General features: G+C 38.9%; 1 protein-coding gene across 4 annotated transcripts in view; it reads right to left on the bottom strand.

Moving 5' to 3' along the window:
• The window catches only part of LOC133838395 (lachesin), a 128,647-nt gene that overhangs the window by 101,331 nt on the left and 2,760 nt on the right, over positions 1-24,556 (bottom strand). For all 4 annotated transcript variants that reach the window (XM_062269475.1, XM_062269472.1, XM_062269474.1 and 1 more), the window contains exon 2: positions 3,337-3,403. The gene's annotated coding sequence lies outside the window, so the exon portion shown is untranslated. The remainder of the gene's footprint in view (positions 1-3,336; positions 3,404-24,556) is intronic.

Genomic DNA, 24,556 nt, shown 5'->3' with positions numbered 1-24,556 from the left:
CATAAAATAAAAAAATAAACAAGTAAGAAAGCTACAGTTGAGTGTGCTCGACTGTGAGATACCCCGCTACGCATTTTCCATAAAATCATATTTTATTTAAATATATTATATATTATATCGATAAAGTACTACACTCAAAACATAAAATTGACTGCAAAATATACCAGATTTTGCAGTATATGCAACTAAGGCCCAATTGCAGTAACCATTTATTTTTGCCATACAAAAGTATTTCTATGTACCAAAATTTATGACGCTTCAAAATGCACAAATTTATAACATCCTACTATACCCTATACTCGCTACGAGTGTAAAAAACTTTCTTTTTAGCGAGGTAAAAATAAATATAAAGGTGGAAGTCAAAGACTGTTTATAGCAGCTGCAAATTGGCAGCATTTGTCAGAATAAACAAAAGTCAACAAGAGGCTCATGCGAGGGCAGTTAAAATACACAACTTTTATTAATTTTCCAACTCTGCGGAAAGTGTGTAGGCTTTTCACATTGAACTGCCCTCGCAGAATGTCTACAAGGAGTGTGGTAAAAGATCTTTCCTCTTGCAACTTTTAGTTGCATCAACTTTTTTCAGCTATTTGTCATGTTGGACGGCAGCTTAAGCGAATGCCTGACACGTACCACATTAAATGTTGAGCTCCGTAGTACAGTGTATAATGTACGTTGAGTGTTGCATGAAGTGACGACCTTAAAGTGCAACCTGGTTGCAACTATCACCACACCACACTGCAAATCATTAAAGTCCAACATTTCTCTTTCAAGCTGCACTAAAGTTCAACTTGTATGAACGTATGTATGTGTGTGTTCGTGTCTAAATGTGTTTACTTTTGCAATTTTCATTTATTTGTTTAAAGTTTTTGGGGCAAACACTGCGCTCAGTTCTGTTGGTTGTTGATCTTAAGTTTGCTACCAAAAGTTTTCACAACTAATCTTTTAATTAAGTGCTCGGTTTGTACCCCGACAAAATTATGGTGCAAATTGTGTGTTTGTGTGCGTGTGTATGTGTATGTTAAAGAACGCTTTAACTAAGTTCAACATAGAAGAACATGAAATTTGATTAATCGAAAAATGTTGTGCTTAATTGCAGTCTATCAAAAAAAGAAGAAACATGTTGAGTAAATAAAAGAGAGACGAAAAATTACAGCTAATTGCGCGCCAAACAGGCAAATAAAATCGCCAATGAAATGGAAACGGAGCAACAAAATTGAAACAGAGCAACGGAAACGCGAAGCAGCGAATCCTGAAAATATTTTACAACTAATAAAAGAAAAGAAAGTACAGCAAAGCAGTAAATCAGCTGTAAACTACAATAAACACTGAAGTAAAATGCTAGAGGGAAGGAAAGTAACACAGCAAAGAAAACAAGTAAGAAAGCTACAGCCGAGTCTGCTCGACTGTGAGATACCCGCTAGCCATTTCGAATAAAAAATAAGTATGGTATTATTCTTTTATATTGCAAAAATGGTAAGATATTTAAATTGTATATTTATAAATTTTTTTGGTATATTGACATACCAAATATACCATAGAGTTCAAAATATACCGCATTGTCTTTGCTCTTAACTCTGATCAAGAATATATGTACTTTATAGGGTCGGAGATTCCTCGCTCTACCTGTTACATACATATATCCCCCTGCAGACACAAAGTTATAATACCATTCTACCCTATGTGTAGCGGGTATAAAAAGACAGAGAAAAATAGCAAATAAAGTTAAATAAAATTGGATAATTTAAACTGACACTTGACAAAAATGTAGTGCTCAAAACTTGTTCAATTTAATTGACAATCGATAACTAAAATGTTAAACTCATTTAGAAATAATTTTTAAGGTAAATTAAACAAAATGTAATTTATTATAATTTAATAAACACAAGTATTATCAAAGTTGATCTAAATGTTGTCCCAGTTAAACTATGAGTAACTAACTTGAACAACAAATTCCCAGTTGTCTGTTGTCAGTTAGCTAAATTGATTGATGGTTTCATTGCATTTCGTGCAAGGAAAAGTACATTGAAGGATTAAAGTATTCGCAAAGTGCAGATAAATGAGTGTGTTGTGGAGCACTCAAGTTAGCAAATGTTGATATTAAACGAAGTTTATGTCAAGTGCATTTAACTTGTCAAATATTTGCTTTGCTGCCAATTTTTGCATTAGTCAACAAACATTTTACGAGCATGTTTCCAGTTCCAACTCCTGCTACGTGACAATATGGAAGAAGTTTAATTACAACAACTACAATGAGATCGCTTAGACAAACAAAGCGACAGAAAGTGAGAGAGAGGCAAACACATGAGTTAACAGCCAACAAACGTTCAAAAAGTTGAAGACAAGCGACAACAACAAACACAATTAAGTTTTATTATAAATGTTTCAATTAGCAAGAATGACACAAACGAACAAAAGAGGTTACAACCACCACAACAACAACAAAAACAACAGCAATAACAGACAATAAGAAAACGCAATTTACATTTGAGTTTTCTGAGGGGTTGGTCACTCAACCTGACAACCTCAAAACTGAGAAACTTGGCCCAAAAGTTCAGGGCATTACCAAGGCTACGGCTACAGCTGCAGCTAATTGAAGCGCACAATTTGAGAAGACTTTCCCCTTTCCCGGAAGAAAAAGATAAACGACACTTTTGTTCGAAATTTATTTGATCTGTGCCTTGTTTGACCTCAACTGCTTAAACACTATTCGAGCTTAAGGCGAAATTTCTCCAAAAAATAATGGCAAATATTCAAAGATAAATTTTTGTTGATTTTGTGACCAAATTTTGTGGGCAAGCTAATTGAGTTAATTGCTAGAAAATTAAGGATAAGCTGCCTCACCATTTAGTTTGCCAATTCAATTTGAGGCATGGAATATTTTCATTACCAAAGTCGCATAGTTGATTGACAAACTATTTTTAAATCGATTCAGTTTGGCATTGATGAGTTGATGCGAATATTCGATGGATTTAACTCGGGCATTTGCATAAACTCAATTACTCAATTATCGAATCGCACTCAATTGACACTTAAGAGCCTTAAATGATATTTTCTTGTAAGCTGTCAATAGAGGCATTTGATGCGCGATACCTGTATAATCGCTTATCCATAAACCTCTCTTTAACTAATACAAATACGAATATATATTGATTGCTGCTCTGTGTGTGTGTGTCAACTGACGCATGCATTAATAAAACATTTTGATGACACGAAATTGTAATTAATACAGAGAACTTAATTTAAAATATACTCTGTATGACAAATGTCAATTTTCGGTAAGGTCATTCGATAAATGTGTGTGGTTTCATTCGAAATAAATGATAATTTAATTACCTGTTGGTTGTTTATGTATTCAGCGTATGCGATGTCTACGCTAATTGCGTCTGATGTCGAGTGCTACCTAAAAGCGTAAAAATTTTGAAAGAAAGATACACATTAATTATAATTTATAAACGAAAGGCATCAGCATTGTTTGTGTTTCGCACAATTGTGGCAATTGTATATCATCATCGGTATGTGTGTGTAAATAAATAATAATAACAATATTTAACCATATGCCAGCCAAGAAAATTTACAATTCAATTGCGGTCTTAACAACATGCGGTGTCAAACCGCCGCTGACCAAAAGCGGGGCGAGAATTATGCGTTTGGTTAACAGATGAGGCAGGGGAAATGGCAACAACAACATTGAACCGCATCCGCAATCACTAAAAATTAATTTCAATTTTATTGCATAAAGCAACAGCAAAAGCCAGACTGTGCTCTGTGGGTTCCGCAGCTCTGCTCCAAATATGGAACATGAACTGTAAACGGCTGTGGCAGCAACAGCAGTGGGAAAAGAGAATAAATGGGGGCAAAAAAAAAAAAAAACAAAAATTGGGGTTTAAGCGTCGTCCTTGCAGCATGTAAAATAAAACTCAAGGCATAGGTCGGGACTACAGCAAAGGCTAAATTATGCAGTCCGTTATACTGCGAGTAAGTTTGAGTGCGAGGCCAGTGCGAGGAGAGTGCGAGTGTGTGGGAGTGTGCAGATATCCTGGGGAAAGCCAAAAATTTATGAAAATGCAAAAGCGTTTTTACGGTTTACCCCAGGTAAGCTTGTGCAACACGACGCTGCTGTTGCTGTTGCTGCTGTTGTTATTGCTGTTGCTGTTGCTTTTGCTACAACATCACCACCAATTTTAATATGAATAGCAGCAGGAGAAACAGCAGCAGTCAAAAAGCAAAATCTGGCAGCAAACGAACCAAATGAACCGACATGAAAAACGACGAATATGAATTGCGGTTTAAACATTAAATTATGAATATTTGCTCGACCCTAGCTCGTGCCCGGGCTGGCACAGCAACAACATTTATCATTATGGCGTCGAGATTTTGATTAAAAGCGTAAAATATTATGTACTAATCACGCTCGGGCAAATTGATAAATAAGAATGAGTGCGAAAAGGTACGCAAAGCGTTCATCAGCATCCACATTTGCATCCACATAAATAAAATTGGGGAAAACTGAAAATGAAAAGCCAACTTGTGGTTGCCGGCATTTAAATCATGTTTGAATGCGAAATTCTCAAATAGCCAAAAATGCCATTTCACCAAACATTTCAGTAGTCAGTAGTTTACAGCAATTACGAGCATAAAAGAAGCGAAAGAAGATTATTTCAGAGAGAGAGATAGAGAGCTTAGAATACTTTTATAAAGTAGTTGGTTGGTCTGCATACAATTGCTTTTCTATTCGTATTTATCCAAAAAGCTGCATTCATTTGCACACCAAAAATTTCCCTTTAGATTATAGTACAAAAAACGGATTATGGAAATTAAACAAAGAGAGCTGGTTCTATCAGCTCATTTCTAAAATCACATTTATCACATTGCCCTCATTTAACAAGCCAAAATGAGAGCTAAGAAACAGCACTTTAAAATGTGCATATATTAAATTTAAAATTTAATTTGGCAACAATTCTTTTTTATTTGTATCCCCGGGTTTATTGGTATTTCAAATACTTTTGCTGGCAAAACTCATTTACGTTCCGGTCATTTATTTTCTTTATTGCTATGAAACTCCCGAAGAGCGCTTGCCCTCATTGTTTGTGGCTTTAAATTTTTGTTTGCCATTTAATTAAGCAAGCAGACAGACAGCATAATAATTAGTGCAATTTATGCGCGGCAATAATTTGCATAATGCATGACAACAAATCAGAAAACACAAAATGTTTATTAATGCATACTCTGTTGAAAATCTATAGCAAAATACAACACGAGTGGAGATAGCTAGCTAGCTACATACCAAGAAGCCATCCTCATAAATTATGTGCAACAACTCAATCAAAATTCAAAATATCACAAACATATCCACACACACACACACACACATGCCTTGGTATGCAAATAGAGCTGTCCCGACAAATGTTAACGAAATGAAAACAGAAAGCAGAATCAGAATAGAAAATGGAAAAACAAATGTATTTTGTTGCCCATCCACAGACACACACATACACACACACACAGGCAAAGCAGCCAAATAGTCTATGCTCATGAGTAAACTACAGCGTGATAACGTATTATTATCTCATAAAAATCATTAATATAGCCCCTCTAATGGCACAAATATTTAAATATAGGCTGAGAGTGAGACACGCTGACTGTTTATTAGCAACATAAGACACTCGCATACAAGTGCCAAAGTAAAAGCAGAACCTTCTAGTAAATGTATGTATATGTGTGTGTCTCCCATATTAGGTTGAGTGTTTGTCACGCAAAACGCGTATAAAGCGCGAAATTGCGACATTAGACCAGCTGGCAGCCAAAAGCAACAACGAGGACGACGAGTCCTTTGACAACGCCCACAATTTGAAGCCATTACCAAACACTTTGTGTGCCACACATTTGCGATGCGATGCCTGGCAGGCAGTCAGCCAACAAATTCTATTAGTTTGTCAAGGCTTCACAAAAATATGCGCGAACTCCACCGCCACCGCCACCGCACCACAGAGCACAAACCACACTGCCACACTGCCACACGGTACACGGCACCGCAACGCGCATTGCGTAGACAATTCCGTTAAATTTGATATGCGCAATTTGTTGTCAAACGATGTCGGGCACGATCTATAACTATAGAAGCGTGTAGAATACTGCCTAGCAACCTGTTGCCTCAGTATTCCCTTTCGACGCACTTTTATGCTTCACTTCCATGTCATGGCAACCAGGACACAACGAGCACCCGGATGGCACATCATAAAAGCTAATACGACGATGCCTGCTGACAACTCGGTTATGTGTGTTATGCTATGTTCTGGCCTCTTGTGTTACGTTAAGACACTTAGTGCTTATATAACTTAATCAGCAGGTGGAAGAGCATCATATTTCAACTAACTAGCAAATTGCTGTACAAATCATGCATACATTAAAGAAATGTATTGAGTCATTTCCGACTTTCGTTGGAGTGTCCTGAATGTCGTAACTGATACTGCAACTCGTTGCAATCAAATCTCGGCAACTTACTCTACTTTGAAACAAAACTTTCTTGGCATTTGCTTTGTTTTACTTTTCCTGTTCTTTTTTTGAGCATTGCATTGGCGCATTAACCGAAAGCAGGAAGAACAACAACCACAGCAGCAATTGAATTTTATAACAAACAATTTTACGCTTTAAGCACGCAACCACCACGACCCCCGACTTGTTGTTGTTAATTTTATAGTTGTTGCTGTCGTTGCTGTTGTTGCAGTTACTGCAGTGAAGTGGCCCTGCAACGTCGAAGCGTCATTGACTTTGCGTTTGGTCAAGCAATTTTCAAACAACTTTTTTTTCCTATTTATCGTTATATACCATTTTGTGGGCTCTGGCGCTTTGGCTTGCCCGATAACGACCGCGCCGCAGTCGGCAATAAGCATTTGAATCCAGAACTGCCATCCTTGCCTTTCAATTTACTTCTACTTTGTTTGTTTTTGTTGTTGTCGCTCGCTAAGTGGAACTCTTAAGCGCAAGTACGACGATAAGCAGAAAGGCCCTAATCCAATGGAGAGCAAAAAAAAAAAATGGAAGCTTGAAATCAATTTACCTTGCCCAAACAATTGCAATTCAGTGGCTGCAAAAAGCTTGCAACTTTGCGAGCCACATACTTCTTAATTAAGTTCAGCAAGAGGACTCTCTACTTTGAAGCTTACTCCATTGAACATTGCTCAATTCAAATATAAAGTAGTTGTAATCCATTTTTGGGATAATCACAATACGTCTTCAACTCGCATTAATAAAGCCTAAGAGTAGGCAACAAAATTCTCATTCAAACTCCTTGCATTAATGGCTTAAGTTTAAATTGCTTAGATTAAAAGCACTTTCTTTGACTAATTAAGTAAACGTTGACAATAGCTTTAGTTGAAACTTAGTTTCAGGCATTATATTTAGTATGAACACCCACAAGTTTTACATAAATGGCAAATGACATCGCCCGACGGCGAAAAGTTTTTAACTAGTGACATTTAAATATATTTTTGGATACTACATAATTTATTGATTTTTTCTCTAAGCATAAAACTAACAGATGTCTGACCTTATCACTTGAGATAATGTATAAATAGTTGCATAAAATGTTGGAAAATTTCTTGAAAAGTTTTTAATATCATTATGTAATTTTTCATTGGAGTAAAGTAAAAAGTTATTATGCGACTCTCATGGGTGTAATTATTCAATCTGTCAATCTTATGCAAAAATCTATGCACTCTTAAGTACACACACACGGTTATACATACATATTCATGTATGTACACGCAAGCCATAAATATGTATGTGTGTCGTTATGTGTGTACTCCCTGCTCTGTGCCCTGTCTCACGACTTTCGACTGGTTGCTTCATTAGCAACTTTGTGCGTATTCATTAGGAAAAGGAATACCCCAAACTCCAGGCCACACGGCACCAGCTGTGGCTGGTAGATAAAAGATTTATGCCACCGCTGATAACCCGACAAACGCCCACACTCACACACACACGCACACACATATGGTGAAGGCGAGGCAGATAGACAGATAAACTGAGCAACTGAGCAACAAAACAAAATTCTGTGGGGAGGAATACCGAATACCGAGTTTTTGGAGCCAAGTCTCCTGCCATTCTCTGCCTGACGTCTCACCACAGCAACGGCAACGGCAACAGCACAAAAAAAAATTAAAATACAGCAAAGCCACAAGAAAAAAAAACGAAATGAAACAAAAAAAAGGAGGCAGCTGCTTGATTTGGCATTCAGCATAAAAGCGACGCCGCCGACAGCTGCGGCTCATGCAAAGGATGTCGAATGAGCCACCAAAAATGGCCAAAAATATACCCCAACCCTCGAGGGGCATGTGCTGAATTCTGTGTTAGAGGAAATGTTTGGCAAAATGTTTGGCAACTTGACGGCGGCGCCTCTTTCACAATTCAGTTCATAAATTAAAATGCCGCAAATCAAATTCGCATAAGGCTTTAAAACACTCACAACGCATGGCCAAGACTTGAACATCGTCTAACTACGAGACTGGCTGGCAAAACTGGCAACTGCCGCGTTGCTGCATGTTAAATTATGTTCACACTTTGGGCCGCAGCCGGACCAAAGAGCTTCATGTGGCCAACACAGCTCAGCACAAAATGTGGTGCGAGGTACAAAAAGTATGTGAGAGAGAACAGAACTGTGAGAGCTGTGAGAACGAGAGCCAGAACGAATGTGGAATGAGGGCGTTTGCATGTGCGGTTTTATGCTGTGGGTATCACTTAATCTCTTACGGTTTTGTGCCGCAGCTTTTCTTCGTTTTTCAACTTAAATTTATTATATTTTAATCACTCCCCGGGGTGTTATTGTTATTGTTGCTGCCAGACTGGCAGGCTGGCAGGCGGGCAGGCAGTTAAAGCGTATTTTTAAGATGCGCCCATTGCCAGAAATCAGCCTCACACACAAACTCTCACACACACTTGCAATGCTTTAAATTGTTTTAAGCGACGCAACGGTCATATTTCTTAGCTGGGCCCAGCGTTTTGTGTGTTTATTGCGCAACGAGCTACATGCTACGACCAACGTTGCGTATACGCAATGTGTTCGCCTCTTCTCTCTTTTTTATACAATTTCGGTTTTCGCTTCTTCGCGTCCAACGCACTTAATCATTTTGATTGTCGCAAATGGCGTATTTTTAGTGCTCTTTTCTTGTTGTTCTTCTTGTTGTTGCTATTCTCTTCTCGGGTTCTGTTCAGTTTCTGTTGTGCTCAGCGGTCGCATCCAACGCCAAACAGTTTCAGCTCATTAGTTATACATTTTAGTAAAAACATATAATTAAGTTCACACTCATTTATTATACCCCAAAATACGTTGCTACAAAATTTAACAAAAGGTTTTTTCCTTTTTCTTTGTATTCTTTTTGGCAATTGCCGCTTTAAGTGGCGAGTGGGAGTCAACTGTGGCACGTCCAAAGGCAAGAGTTCAAGTGTCAAGTGTTTGAACATCGATTGACTTGGACATCTATTAGACGTAATCATGACTTTCACACACACACACACACACACATACCGTATACGTGTATGTCTGCGTCTCGATTGCATGCCTAAGCAAGCAGACAGTCAACCAACTGCCGTCAGTCGCCTGTCCTCGAACTCGAGGCATGCCAGAATAAAGCTCAACTCACAGTACAGCAGCAGCAGCAGCGCAGCAGCAGAAGATATATACATATTGATTTCGGCTATAGGGGAGATGCCAAGCTGACAACGTCAAGGACGACAATGAAGCGAGGCAAAAGAAGAGACCAACAAAATCCCAGCCACATGCAAAACGCATTCACTTGAGGTTTTTCCCTTTAGCCCAACGCTAACAAGGCGTAAAAAAAACCACATAGACAGAGACACGAAGTAAAGGCAGAAAATGCACTTTAGCCTTCATGTTTTTTGCTCGTTGACCACAATTGGTCCTATTGAAGGCAGCCGAAGCGACAGCAGCAGCAGCATCACCAAACCTTTTTAAATTATTGCCAAAATATTTGGCGTCGACTTCAACGTTGACCAACTGACGTGCCATACATCAACGACACTTGTTGGGTTCACATTTTCTTTTTTTAGTTTGCGCCAACATACACGCCGTTTTTACAACGACTGGCGATGGCTGCCATGCAAATGTCGCCACGAAAAACGCAGCCACAAAGCGAAAAATAACATTGCAGCACTTTAGGCACACGCCACGTGATGCCCGTTAACTTTGACGTAGCACAACACGAACCACGTTGCATGCATTGCCAACAATACTTCGCACAGTCTACGCGCCACACAAAAAGAGAGCAACCACACACCAATACAAAGAGAGAGAGAATTCTATTGATTGACAGTTTGGCAAAACGCATAAAATAGCAGCAGCAGGACGTAGCAGGAACAGGAACATCAGCGACGTACAGTGCACAGCGAACAGCTCATCCGTGTCGAGCTGCAGGCGTTACAGTTGCGGATGTTGCAACAAACACACACACGCACACACACAAAAAGAAATGTGAAAAGAATATTCCGCCAAAAAAAAAAAAACAGCTACAAAAAGTGTTGCCGCCTAAGCGCAGCGCGGCAGCAACAAAAAAAATTCTTGTCAGCGTTCATTTGTAATGCAGAAAGGTGCAAGCGTTGCCTGCGGTGATGACAGCAGCAGCAGCATCAGCAGCGGTTGATACCACCACTGACGCTGTGGCAAGCATGGCGGGGGGCAGATTGACAGGCAGAGAGACAGGCATATCCGCGAAGCCTGAGCAGTCAGATAGCGTTGCCTCAAAGCATCCCGCAGACTTTTCTACGCAAAACTAATTGGCTTGATTGGCGCTATGTGATTTCCAAACACCTTCAGCGAGTGGTGAATGCGACTGCAATTGGCTGCATGGTTCATCTTGACTTTTCTGTGATGTTGTCAGAGACAATTAGAGCGCGCAATATCAAGATTGCTATATGAAAAAAGAGAAAAAATCAATGGAAAAACAAACAACCAAATTGAACTAGGCTTAAATAAACAGGAAAGCTACAGTCGAGTGTGCTCTACTTGTGAGATACATGCTACCGATTTTAAATAAAAGCGAATCAGCGCGGTATAGTAAAGTATACGAAATTGATATACCGAAAAATGCTAAAAATATACCATAGATTATATACTATAGACTACAAAATATACCAGATTATCAGCCAAAGCAACAAAGACTCTTTTCTTCCTGTTCTTTCTGTTGACGCTGATCAGATATATATATACTTTATAGGACAAGATATGCCTCCATTTGCCTGCTACATACATTTTCTGCAGGCACAAATTTATAATATCCTATTACCCTCTGGGTAAATGATAAAAAAAAGTGAAAAAATAGGCACAAAAGTTTACATTCCATTTGGCAATGCTGCCCACAAAATATTTGTTTATCAACAAGACTTCGTTAGGCTGGTGAAGAATGTTTGTCGTCTTCTCAATCATTTTTGTTGTTGGCGTATAATCATTAGCTTGTTGACTAATATGGACTTATGCCATATAGCGCATAATGTCAACTAAATCGAAATTAATCTTCATCAATCATGGGCACATCACGCAGCAGTTTATAAGCCGAACAGCTTGAGAGATGACCGACATTAGCATCTGATGACTTTATTACAAGACTCGCAATTAGTGTGTGTGTGAGAGTGTGGCAAAAGGAAACTACTACTTGCCTTGCAACTAATTTATTTTTTATTATGTAAATTAATTTGGGCAACTTGTAACAAGTGGCAGGCCAAACAAAGAACCAAAAGCTCCCACGCTTACCCCATAAAGAAATTACCAGGGGATGCTACAAGAGAGGGCAAATAGAGGGGTGCGGCTAGGAATGCCACAAATTATCTATGTCGAGCAGTTGTGCGAGAATACGAGTAAGTGCGTTTGGACAATAACTTATGTTAGTCAAGCGTAAATTGCTTTATTAAATAAAACGCAGCCAAAGTAAGCGTATAAACTGGCCAAAAAGGACGCACACTCCAATGGGCAGTCCCTAGGCAGCAAACAAAAAACCAAAAGCAACAAAAAACAACATATATATATATATAATCACAGTCCGAGTAAATTGTACAATGTGTGCGATGTCACTGTGGTCAGGCATTCAGTCCTAATCATTGTGCACACACTCCAACTGGGGCCCAGGCAAACATTAGAGCCGAATGGAGCTGCTGCCCAGGATGGGCGCACAAACACAAAAGGGCAGAGCGAAAGGACAACACACACACACAGTTCAGTTTTGCCCCCGCATCCTGGCACATATGCCATATACACATACTTATAAGCGCAAGGACTAAAAGTATTTTTAGCTAATATCAATTTTTCATAGTTCAAAGATTTTCAGCTAGAACACAAAACATACACAGTGCGAAGGAGGGGGAGAGCGAAAGGAGAAGAAAAAAGAGATTCCCAGATTGGCAGCAAAAGAAGGAAAAGCAGCAGCAGCAGCATTAGTCGTAGAAAATGGGGAGACACGAAAAGCCGTGGCCACTTTTGGGGCCAACAACATGAAATTTTCTGGTTTTCTGATTATAAACGATTGCCTGCAGTATTCTGGCATACACACACACACATACACACACACACTCGCACACAATACACACAGAGAGGGTGAAATTTATGTTGGCATTTAAAATGTTGCCCGCTAGGCAACGCAACTATGCAATGTGGCTTGCCTTGCCTTGCCTTGGCTCTTAACCCTTTAGCCTTTGCCATTTTATTTGTACATGTATTTGTAGCTGCTCTGCTCTGCGTACGTACGTAAGTACGTATGTGTGTTGTGTGTGGTAGTGCATTGACAATGCCAAGATTCGCAAGCGTTGCAACTGTAAGTGAAAATTTATAGTCAATACAACAGGCAGACAGCATTTTCAATTTTTCCACAGCACCCAGTGGCAGCATCTTGCCACTCGATGAGATCTCCCCCCTAAAACAGGCAAGGCTGGCAGGCAAACTATTTGGTTGCCTTGACTAGCTAGCTAGCCAGGTGCAGGTCCTGTCGATGTGGCAATTTCATTGTGTACCCATCGTAAATTCTCGTTACGTTACGCTCTTTCCCTCTCTCTCTCTCTCTCTCTGTTGTCTCTTGAATGTCACTCAGTTAGTTGGCCAAGCTTGGCAACTGCATTGTTTATGTGCTGCCGCACGAAAGGCGTGTAAATTTCTCCATCTTGCCTCTAATGCTAAATTTATTTGCGATGCAAACATATTTTTACCTCCCAGCTATATTTCGGCAAACGACTCAACATCAGCATCAGTTTCAGTTTCAGATTCAGATTCTGTTTCTATTTTGGTTACGATTTACGGGTTTCAATTCATGCAAAATCTGTTCAATACAAAAGGGAGGCAAACGAAACATCACTCAGAAACAGAGAGTTCGTACTTTGGCTGACAGTGGAAATGTTTTTGCGAAGAGCACAAAATTGCATTTACCCGGTTACCCATTTACCACGCAGCCGATAAGCCAAGCGAGCTTTGGCTAATAATAGAGCTCTGCTCGGTTTCTGTTGCTGTTGCTGTTGCTTGCAACCCTTTGGCTTTGTTATTGACTAACTATCTAACAAGGAATGCATATCTAACTGACTGTCGTACTCTCTCTCTCTCTCTCTCAATCTCTCTGTGTCTCTCTGTCTATCAGCTTGTCTCGCAGTCTCGACGTCTTTCTGTTGGCAACAGACATTTGGTTTTGTTTGTTTACTTGCTGTTGTTGTTGTGTTTGTGAGTTGGTTAGCCACTGGCTTCATGCATTTTAGGTTTATTAAATTTGTGTGCACTTCTTGTTTTCTGTTTAATTGCGCACAGCCATTACGTATACGCTCTGTGGAGCGTTGCATTGTCGACCAGAAATGAAATTGTAAAGTGCCAAACGTAACGCAAAAAAGCCAGCAAAATAAGGCCAGCCAGCCATCCAGTTAGCCATTCAGCCAGCAAGCAAGAGCAAAATTAATTTTTCTCCAGCCGCAAAATTGAAACCGAGCTGCGACGCAGCGCATGGCAAATTTACACACCATTAAGTAGTTTACATGCACATAGAGAGACAGAGAGTGAGGGAGCAAAGGAAGCTCAAGGAAGGGAATGTTATAGAGACAAGGTGTGGCAGCAAGTGGAGCAATAAAATTGTGCCACATACGGGCAAAACACACACACACTCGGCAGCTGCGGGTAGACAACGCCATGTAATTTGATATTTTGCCAGTGAAATGGCGGCATGTGTTGTGCCTGATGGCGCACACATAACAATGGCGCAACAAAATGCAAACGAAGATCTAATATAATAAAACGAAAGCAATGCCTGCCATGTATCCCCAGTATCCGTATATCTCTCTTGCACTCTCTCTTTCTCTCTCTCTTTCGAAACGAGTGGCACGGCAAACTATTCAATCCACTTGATTTCATTAAGTTACGCACAAAACCCTTGTGTCATGGCATGCAACGGTGGCGTATGCGCAACGCATGGGCGCCTAGACGACCATGTTTATCAGCCGCCATAATGAAGTGTCTTTTATGTGAACGAGTGTGTGTGCGTGTGTACGAGTGTACGTTTACGTGTACGTGTGTATTGATATGCTAATCGAACAATGGCAACGTGTTGCCCCTTGCAATATCCACGTCAACGTCCAACACGTGACCTGCTTCCGAGTCTCTGCCTCTTTATCTCTGGTGCCTCTGCCTGTGCTGTTGTTTGGGCAGCTTTTTTGCTTAATGGCCAAGACAAAGCACAGCAAATGGCAAAAACGCGCCTACTCTTGTTGTAGGTGGGCTGCACAATTAAGCGCATTATTTAGTTTCGCCTGGCCAACAACAGTAACAACAACTGCGAAGATAAGCACGTTGAACACAGTAATGGGCTGCCAGCTGCTGACCAATGCTGTCTGCGCATGGTTGTATATGTGTGTGTGTTGGTGTGTGTGTTTAGCACACGTCTAAAGTGCCCTTAAGTGCCTGGGGATCTGTGTGGCATTACATGCTGCGGCGGCAGTGGCATTGACAAAGCCACATAAACGCCAACACCTAGAAAACACGCAAACAACAAGCGCACTCGATTGTGCTTGTTGCTGTTGCTGTTGCTATTGCTGTTGCTGCTCAGTGTTCTCCTGTCGTTGTTCTCATTGCTCATGGTGTTACCTACTAGATGGCTGGCTGGACATTAGCGTGCGCTTTCATTCAATCGATTAAAAGACAAGCGCTGCTCAGCTTATCGCCACCTGCTGTTGCCCCACCTCCTACAGTTTACCTTTAGGGTCAACATGTCGTGCTGCTTTTTGTGTAGGCTATTTTTGGGGAAGCGAGTCTTGTTTGTTAATGTTTTGAACAATGGCTGAGCAAAACTTGCTTACCAACCATTTGTTGTTCGTTCTTGCGCTCAATTAACGACAAATGTACGTCCAGACAGTTTTTTTCTCTGTATGCAGAGTCGTATATTCTGTCATCTAATTAATTTGGTTGAGTCCCAAGTTAAAGTTATAGGTTTTAATAAACGCAAACACACAAAAAGTATCTAAGCTGGGCACATAAAAATAAAAGCAAACGACAGGCCACGAATGCAATTTTGTCTTTCTTGTCTATTGAAGGGACACGCGTATTACTCAAAAAAGGAATTAACTGCGAAAGCGAGCGCGCGCGGAGCCCACAAAAACTGGAAGCCAAATCAAAAAGTAGCTAGGACTTATGGCATTTGTTGGCATTGTTGTTGTTGTTGTCGCTCGTTATTGGGCCGTGCACGTTAATCCTTAAATCTGCCCAAGTGCTAGGGAGCTGGCAACAACAACAACAACAACAAAACAGATTGTTTGCCTTAGCCAGGGCCCAGCCTCAAAGCATTGCCCATCTACTCGTACGCACAGCAATGCTCAGCATGCTATACACAAAGACATTGCGCATACGGCACATTGTACATTGTATGAGTACGAGTAGCATGCTATACTACGTATACGCAATATGGTTTCACTTTCGTTTTAATATGAATGCTAATAGGCTAAGTCTGGATTTCTGCTCAGCTTCCACTTCCACTCCCACACTCTCTCTCTATCTTTTCTGGCCTAGGCATACAGCTCGAAATGTAATTTCCCACAATTTTTCCTCACTTTGCGTACGCACACACACACAGCCACAGACCTACAGCCAGACAAAAGGAGCTAGCTGACTGCCAGACCGGCGCGGGGCACAAGCAAGTGACTCTGGACAATATGGCACAGCAACAACAACAGCAGCAACAACAGCAACGACAACAAAACACACATACACACAATGGCAGGCCATTTTTATCGCTTTTCATGAATGCTACTGCGACCGGCTTATGTTTTGCAGTTAACCAAAGATGGAGCCAAGGCAAAAGGACCAGCCTGCTGAAGTGCCTGCTCCAGCTCCAGCTCCAGCTCCAGTTCCATACAAAACAACATTCTATACATTTTCGGGACATAGAGTACGAGTATTCTCATTGCCATTACTTGTATCGCATGGCTCTCGTTGTGCTTGTTGGCCATTTAATATGACTTTGCCTTTGGTCTATACTACAGCCCAATGTAGATTTCTTACATTATGCAACGCGTCTGAGACTGAAACTGACCCACATAAACCTGACTGCCTGACTGCCTGACTGACTCTGTCAGAGAACTCACATATACTACATCTACTTCCACTTCCACTCTCTCTCCCTCTCTTACTCTCTCTATCTTGGCTCTATGAGCAATCTTTTGCCGTTAACAAGCTTGCACTCTAATTTAGCACGTTCTTCGTGTTGCAGCCACTTTGATGGTTATCGGTAAATTTACGCTGTGTCGAATCAACTGTGTTGTAGGTTGCCTCCAGTTTTTGTTGTTGTTGCTGCTGCTGCTGCTGCTGCTGCTATAATTGGCTGAGATTGTACTTCAATTTCAATTTGAGATAAGTGACATTTCGTTGCATTTTAATGAGGCTCATTTCATTAATGTTTGGGCTTCTAGCCTCGCCAACTCGAACGACTTATCGCTGCTTCGTAATTGAGTGCTAAATTTTACGCTGTGTCTGCACAATGCCGGAGCATCAAGAGCATCGAGACAAAACAAAAGGCCATCAATGTCCTGGACAAAAATGTGTCTAAACAGCGTATTTTATGAATGCATGGAATAATTCCAAATATACTTGTACTTGTAGATTTCTACTCGTACCTAAATAATTCAAGTGTGTGTTCGTCTTTTTTTTTGCTGTGCAAAAGCAGCAGCAAACAGGTCAACTGGCAAAAGGGGCGTAAAACTTTTGGCATTAAAAGCAGCCGCAGCAGTCAACAACAGCAGCAGCAGCAGCAGCGAGAACAACTACAACAACAACTAAGCAAAAGACCGCATAAATGCTACATGGCATTTTTTCACAAACAACTTTAAATAAAAATCTCTTTTCAGGGTAATGAAAATGCAAAAGGCAACCCAAGGACAACAAGGGCGACAGGCGGCCGCCAAGCAGGCAAACAGGATGGCAACCTCAGGCACTAAGAGAGGCAGCACTGAGAGGGAGGGGGGTGAAAGGCCACCACCTGCTCGACTACACCTGCTGACAAAGACATTTACTCAAAAAGTTTGCCAGCACAAAATAGAAGGCAACACTGCCAACAACAAGAGCAACAACAAGGGAACGAGTAGCAATTATCAGCTGAGTGTTGAGTCGAATTAGACATGCTCTATAGCATAGCTTAACTCTATCTCCCATTCCATTCTCAATTTGTAGTTTTCTTAAAAGCAAGTTTCTCCCCTTCACAACTTTTCTAATTACATTTGCATATGCCCTATGAATAACAGGGTATTGTTACAAGCGCTGGAATACCGGTATACCGTGGCATGACAAAAATTTCTGGCAAAACGCCCACACGCCCCATTAAGGGAACGAACAAAGGGCGCGTTTTTCATTACCATCCTGGACGACGAGACCGACGAACTTCAAGTCAGAGTCAGAGTCGGAGACGGTAGCGGTAACAATATCGATGTCAGAGTCAGAGTCAGAGTCTTTAAGCGCCAAGTAAAAGTAACAAAAGTCAAGGATATCGTCAAAAAAAAAGAAAAAAAAACGACGGGTGCCAGTTTCATTCACTTTTGCTTTTCTCTCCTGTTGCGGTTGTTGAGGAGTTTACTTTTATGTGTCTTCTTTTCTTTTTTTTTTTTTTTTTTTTGTATACGTTTCTTTTTCCTCCGGCTAGTGGCAAATAATTTTCGGTGTTTTTTCACGCAGTGAAAGTGTTTTCATTTTCATTTTTATTTAGATTTACCATTTGCATTTTCAGTTTATTCAACTCGCTGCCATTTTACGAGTATGTCATTAAATATTTATTATTATTTTGTTTTGCGTCTAAATATCTATGGGTGTGTGAGTGTGTGTGTGTGCAAATAATTGTCATTTATTGTGAATATGTTCGACTATCAATGGATGGCCATCAAATTTATTGAAATTAATAAACTCGTTTCGAATAAATTGAACTATTGATCGAAGCGGAATTCGTAGAAATTCTAAAACATACTCCCATAAAGTTTATAATCAAATTTGTGGTTATTAACGTAAAATGCATAAAAACATGAGTTGTGCAAATTAAATTCTCAACGTTAGCAAAATTATGTTTGCTTTTCAGATTATGATTTATTCAATACAAATCAAAATTGCCATTAGAAGTCAAGTAATTAAATTGTCAGATAATCGAAATAGATTTTTAACTAGTTGTGCTTTGTTCTACTTTGACATCTAATTAATAATATGGATTACATTTTATATTCCGACCGTTGAAGCGAAATTAATTGTTTAGTTGTTTAAATATAATAAAAATTATAATTTGCCTTCTGTGCTTTTAGTTGAATATGCAGTTTACGCTTTAATTAATCATTTGCATATTTTCTCTTGTTTAAACAAATTAACATTATGATATCAAATTGATAAACTAACAAAGCAAACACAAGAACAGTTTTATTTTGAATTTTTGAAAGTTAATAATAAAAGCAACTAAGTTGTGGCTGCATTGCAAATAAATCAACACGTTAAGCTATACTTTGTGCAAATATTTATTCACATACATACATTAATTGCACATATATGTAATACATATTTGTGTGTGTGTGTTTGTGTGGCCATTAGATGTGGACACCATTGTAATGAGACGAGTGAAATTCTATAACAGTGGCTAACAACTTAAGCTAATTACGTGGTACACGTGAGGCTATGATTTAGCGTTTAGCATTGCAATTAAAGGAGCTCTGCGTGCGACATAACGAGGGGATGAAGTAGGGAGGTGTGGGATGAGGTTGTGAAAGAAGAAGAGGAAAGGCTTATCATATCAAAGGCTGCACGCAACAGAACTGAAGTATGCCAAATTAGAATGGCGACGAAATGCGACAACTCAACTAAAAGCTGAATGTAAATAAAGAAATTATCACGCAAGCATGCAGCACTAGCAGATACCCTAGAGAACTTATATGGCAAGTTATGGTCACAGCTGAAAGTGTTTCTTATTGTGAACTCCGTGTGTCATTCTGTATGAACATTTTTGAGACACTACAAGAGATAGAGTAATCATTTTTTTCGATGTTTGCACACAATCGTAATCATAGAGAAACAATTTTTAGTACAAACTTAAGTAAGTATTTATGAGTCTTGTGAATTTGGTTGCGATCGGATGAAAATTGTACAAATTATTTACGAAATACTTTTGTAGAGCAAATTACGCCAACTGCTATCGAGTCTTAGATTGATAATCTGGTATATTTTGTCCTCTATGGTATATTTCGAATGGGGTACTACATCGATATACCAAATATGGTCTTTGGTATATTAAAGTATTGATATGATATATTAATTTGGTATATATTTAAATTATAATACCGCACTACTTTGCTTTTACTAAAAATGGGAAACGGGTATGTCACAGCCAAGCATACATAGAAGTGAAAGAACAACTGAAGCTATAGTTGTGTATACCTCTTTACACCATTACACCATCCACTATAGAGTATTAAAAGCAACAAAAGGTTAAGCAGCAAATGTACAAAGGAACTTGCGTGCTTGGCCAGCTTTTTGTGGCCAGACTTGTGTGGGAGGTGTGGGACATCTGAGGTGGGAGGGTGGTTCGGTGAAGGTTATGACGCCCCGGCCGCAGCTTAACGAGGCGCTGTGTGCTCGTGCTCCAAAAGTGCAACAATTAAATTTAATTACCAGTGTCATAAATATGCCAGACCACATCACACACACACACACACACACACTTGTATAGAAAGAGATAGACAAACAGTGACAGAGAGGGAGAGCATGGGAATGAAAGAGAGAGTGAGAGTAATGCAACGACAAAATAATCAAATAACATGCAGCACATGGAGGCAAGTTGCTCTCCGTCCTAACTCCTCTCTCCCCCCTCTCCTCGCTTGGGTCATTTGCAAACGAAAGCCTCACGGCCGAAATACTAACCAAAAAGCCAGTCAACCAGCGTGTAAATTAGCAGGACACTAATTAATTATTCAAAATGTGCGGCATTTGAATCACTAAACAGAAGAGCAGCACGTTCTGACCAAGAGAAAGGGTTCTTGCAATGCGCAATGCAAGTGCGGCAATGGAACGATGAAGGGATGAGGAAGAAGGGGATGGAGATGGTATGCAAGCATGCGAGTGTGTGGGTGGGAGGGATTGAGTGCCTGAATGTGCATATGTTGGCCTTAGTTTGAATTCAACTGCAACGAGAGCCAGCAGCACGAGTAATTAAGCATAATTAAGCGACTGGGCATAGATTCAAGCGGCAGGCGCCATATGAGCTTTATCGATCTGTATTCACTTTCCTGCTCAAGGATTAGCATTATTATACAACAATTCATACAATACAAATTCAATAAAACTAAATTAAAAGTAAATGGAATCAATGAATATAATTAATATCTGCACACTTTAATAAGCAACATCTTAAATATGATAGAATCTTCTATGTATTAAAGGACAACTCCAAAGAAAAGAATATCCTGTAAAATAAATTTACTCATATCACGATTCAAAAAAAAAGTCCAAAGTAAACGAAGCAATTAAGAAAGCTACAGTCGAGTGTGCTTGACTATAAGATACCCAATACACGTTTTTAGTAAATTATACAAAATATACCAAAATAATGCACCGAAAAATACTAAAAATCAAACGAAGTCTATATCTACGATATCGATCGACCTTCAAATCATACCAGAAAGTTCAAAATATACAAGATTGTCAGCCAAAGCAATTAGGATCTGATTGCAGTAGGTGCTTTTTACCATACAAAAGTACTCCTTAAATAACTTCGACAATTTGTATTCGATTGTATTTTCTGTAGGTACAAAGTTTTACAGTTTTAAAACGAAACTCTAAAGAAAATATTCTGTGGATAACAAAAGAAATCAAAATAAAATGTATTGGGGAAGCAATTTATTAATTTACTTGCAATATATGTTATTCGATTTTTAACTCGTTTTGGATTGTATTTCCCATATATTGAGTTGACTGTAATGAAGATTGATTCATATACAATATATAAAGGGCAATTGTATTATTACCCAAAATATATGTTCTTCAAATCCATCATAATTATGTTTGCTTATCAAATCAAAGTTGAAACGAAAAGCATATCACAAATGAGTCTGAAGCAAATGAACTAATTTCAATTCAGTTTCAATTAAATCGAGAATTGTGTTGCCACCCGCTGCGATGAAAGTCAAATCAAGATTTGCCCATTTTTCCGCACAGCCCATTGCTAAAGAGGTTTTCATATTCGCACAACGTAAGTATTTTCACGCTCATTATGCGCTGGCCTGCTCTCAATGCCGCTTAGCGCAATTACCTGGCAGTTAGAAGGAGCTGCTCCTATAATACAGCAAGGAATGGTTAGTATGGTTAGTAGTATGGGTTTTTATTTGTACTGTGGACGATTCCAGGAACATTTATTCTTCTTTCTAGCATGAGGTGCTTTTTGGTTTTTCTCTTTTTGTTTTTCTACTGGCCACAAACAAAACGACGACGTTCGTGGCACGGCGTCATAATGAGAGCAAATTTATTAGGTCATTTGGAAAATAAGTACGAGTGAAAATCTACTTTAGCGTTTGTTATTATACCCGCTACCCATAGGGTAGAAGGGTATTATAACTTTGTGCCGGCAGGAAATGTATGTAACAGGTAGAAGGAGGCATCTCCGACCCTATAAAGTATATATATTCTTGATCAGCGTCAACAGCCGAGACGATATAGCCATGTCCGTCTGTCCGTCTGTCCGTCTGTGTGTCTGTGTGTCTGTGTGTCTGTCCGTCCGTCCGTATGAACACCTAGATCTCAGAGACTATAAGAGATAGAGCTATAATTTTTTTTCGACAGCATTTGTTATGTTTGCACGCAGATCAAGTTTGTTTCAAATTTTTGCCACGCCCACTTCCGCCCCCGCAAATCAAAAAAATCGAATAACAATTTTAAAGCTAGAGCTACGAATTTTGGTATATACAATAATTACTGTAGTAGTTATGATTCCTGAAAATTTGGTTGCGATCAGATAAAAATTGTGGAAGTTATTAAAGATATACTTTTGTATGGGCAAAAACGCCTACTTACTAGGGGTCTGAGTTGCTTTGGGTGACAATCTGGTACATTGTGTCGTCTATGGTATATTTTGAATGGTGTGCTGTATCGATATACCAAACATACCATTTGGTATATTTTTAGTATTTTTTTAGTATTTTCGGTATATTTTGAAAATGGTACCGCAATATTTTGCCTTTATTAAAAATGGGTAGCGGGTATCTCACAGTCGAGCACACTCGACTGTAACTTTCTTACTTGTTTTTATTTCAGTTTCGCTTTACGTTTGCTTTTCCTTTCTGGTCTCCCTCATACATTTTCTTCTTTTTTTTTGTAAGAAGTAAACAGTTGTAGAAGAAACACAGAATCAGGAGCAGCAAAAGCAAAAGCAACAGTAACAGTAACAGCAACAGCAGTTGCTTATTATGTCATCTAGCCCCCAAGTTCTGCTGATTTTTAATTAGTCAATAGTCGAAATGGAATGCTCGATAAGGAACGGCCGAGTAGTTGGAAAAATCCTCGCAATTATAAATGTGTTTGTGTGTGAGTTGGGTGTTGGGTGTTGGGTGAAGAAGAAAGACTGAAATGAAAATGAGCTGTGAAGTGAAAAGTGCACGCGTCGAGAAATGAATTGCCATGGCAATGTATACAGAGAGTTACTTACTTACGATGAATAGGACGAAAGTATTGTACACTCACTTATAATGCAAATCATAAGAATAATAATAATAATAATAATGGCAGCGAATAATAATAATAATGATGATGATGATGGCCGCCAGTTGAAATAGCTGAACAGCGCGAAATGGCAAAATGGCCAAATGGTTCAAATGGAGGCCAAGCAGCAGCTGCCATTTTGGATAAGAGCAATACACACACACACATACAAATACACAATGTTCGGTTGCGCACATTTTGATGAATTATTTATTATTAACGCCAATGTTAAATTGCAATTAACATTGGCTCCGGCTTTGTTATGCCAATGGTTTATTAATTGCCTGGCAACGCGAATAATGCACCAATTTTAGCCAATAGCCAACGGCGTTATTCGTAGTTCAAATTCACTGAATTGAGCTAATGGCGCTTTTCATTTGCCATATGCTAGACGAATTAATACCCTGCTATGATTAATATAAGAACATAAATGTCGCATACTTAAAATTGAATTTGTATTTGACATTCATAAATATGTTTCTACAAAAAGAAAATTATAACAAATTAGATAAAATACAATTTACATTCAATATCTATGTAAATTACAAAAATTTAACAAAACTATATCAAACTAGATAAAAATACAATTTATATTTAATTTTGAAATGTATAAATTACAAAAATGTAACAAAATTATATAAAATTACCAATTAATTTTATTTTACTTAATGAAACAAATCTTAGCTTTGTGTGACTTATTTATAAATTCAAATAAACTATATAAAAGTACATAATGAAAACTTAGTGATTAAACATAAATTAAATCAAACGAATATTTTTGATATCAAGTTAATTTTGCTTGCGTATTTTATAGATGCTGTTCTTGATCTTTTTTCAATATTTAACCATTTAGTCAATTTAATCTTTAGTTGAATTCATTTATTCATATAATTAATGTAATAATTATTGGTCAAATACTTTTTTTAATTTATAGTTTATGGGGTTAATTCTGTACATTTCCAATAATTATTTTTGCCTGCCAGGAAATGAATAAGCAGTTATTAAATCATATAAACTATAACTATTAACAGCATTTAAAATACAGATCAAGTAGCAAATTAAATTCTATAATCGACCACTATTCAGCTAGGATAATAAACTAATGGGCATCTCATAGTGCAATATAATCAACATTGATTTCAATTTCGATGCACATTGTTCAACATATTCATGTGGCATGTTTGCGTGTGTGTTTTTGCAAATGTATTTGACTGACCGAATGCATATGTGTGTGTGTGTTTATGAGTGTTTGAGTGCGGGCTGTGTTGGCATTTTGGGTGTTGGCTATTTGGTGGCCAATTGGTGACTAGCTATTCGTTGTTCGTT

The sequence above is a fragment of the Drosophila sulfurigaster genome, chromosome 2R, assembly GCF_023558435.1.
Source record: "Drosophila sulfurigaster albostrigata strain 15112-1811.04 chromosome 2R, ASM2355843v2, whole genome shotgun sequence".
NCBI classification, from domain to species: Eukaryota; Metazoa; Arthropoda; class Insecta; order Diptera; family Drosophilidae; genus Drosophila; species Drosophila sulfurigaster.
Note: the sequence above shows the minus strand (reverse complement) of the source record. Positions and strands in the feature narration are given on the sequence as shown.